Source organism: Chrysochloris asiatica, unplaced genomic scaffold (assembly GCF_000296735.1).
Source record: "Chrysochloris asiatica unplaced genomic scaffold, ChrAsi1.0 scaffold00053, whole genome shotgun sequence".
Taxonomy (NCBI): domain Eukaryota; kingdom Metazoa; phylum Chordata; class Mammalia; order Afrosoricida; family Chrysochloridae; genus Chrysochloris; species Chrysochloris asiatica.
In genome coordinates, this window is record NW_006408571.1 from 11073557 (window position 1) to 11075145 (window position 1589).

Sequence of the window (1589 nt, forward strand, 5' to 3'; positions counted from 1 at the left end):
GATATAGGACTGGAAGGTGGGAGGGCACTCAGAAAGCGATTGTGGAAAAAAATGCCTCCTCAAAGTAGGGTTGACCATAATGACATGAATACAGGAGAGGGTAGGGATAATTATTCACTGGTTAGAGGGTGGGGATGGTCATGGTGCTTGTGTGCTGTCAACTTGGTTCCAACTCATAGTGACCCTGTATAAGGTTTCCAAATTTGTAAACCTTTCTCCTGCTGAGTGACTGATACATTTGAACTGCTGACCTTGCAGTTACCAGCCCATCTTGTAATTCCCTATGCTACCAGTATGGCTCCTTGATTAGAGGGTATACGAGTGTTAACTCGAGTGATGGGGAAGGCAGTTAAAAAAAATAAAGGACAAAAGAGAAGTGGTGGTGGTTGTGTGCTATAGAGTCTGTCCCAACTCATCACAACCATGTACAGGGTTTCCAAGGCTCCAAGTCTTTATGGGAGTAGACAGTCTCATCTTTCTCTTGAGGAGCAACTGGTAGATTTGAATTACTGACCTTGTACTTAGCAGTCTAGCTTGTAGCCCACTATGCTCCTTGTTGTTATTGTCTTCTTAATAACAATTATTGTTGCTATTATTAAGTACTGTCGACTCAGTTCCAACTCATAGTGACCCTGTATAGGGTTTCCAAGGAGCAACTGGTGAGTTTGAACTACTGACTTTGTGGTCAGCAGTACAGTGTTTAATCTATAGTGCCATACCAGGAATCCTTAATAATAAGTTGTTGTTGTTGTTAGGTGCCAATAAGTCAGTACTGACTCAGAGCAACCCTGTACACAACTACCCAACAGAATGAAACACTGCCCAGTCCTGGGCCAACCTCACAATCGTTGTTATGCCTGAACCCATTGCTGCCACCACTGGGCCAATCCATCACACTTTATCATATGAATCAGGCTGCAAACCTTAAGGTCAGCAGTTCAAAACTACCAGCTGTTCCACGGGAGAAAGATGAGGCTTTCTGCTCCCGTAAAGATTTGCAGCCTTGGAAACCCTGTACAGAGTTGCTATGAGTCGGTTCTGACTCCGTGGCTCATTACCACTTTACCAAGCATGATATCCTTCTCTAGGGAATGGTCCCTCTTGATAATATGTCTGAAGTATGAGAGTCGAAGTCTGGCCATCCTGGCATACAGGGAGCATTCTGGCTGTACTTCTTCTTCTTTTTTTTTTAATTTCTTAATTTTAATTAGGTATAAGAACTGTTGAAATTTCATATTGTGCATCCTTGTACTGAATTTTCTATGTTTTATTGTGAATTATGTGAGAACATTAGTTTTATATTCATCCTATCATATATCATCTCATTGCCGTGGTTACAATCCCCTCCATGCATTATCAACCAACCAAAGGGTATACCCTGCAAGCCTGCCCGCTCCCCCATGGTCTTCAGCACACAGTCCCTCTTCCTTTATGGCTCTAAAGTCCCCAGCTGCTCCATCGCTCCACGTCATCATCTCTGCTGCCATCTCAGGTATCACTGCTTCTCTGGGTAGGGTCCCGCTTGCCGCTCTTCTCTGTTGATGGTCCTAGGGATCTCCGCTCCTAGACTGGAAAGTTAATCACTCCCC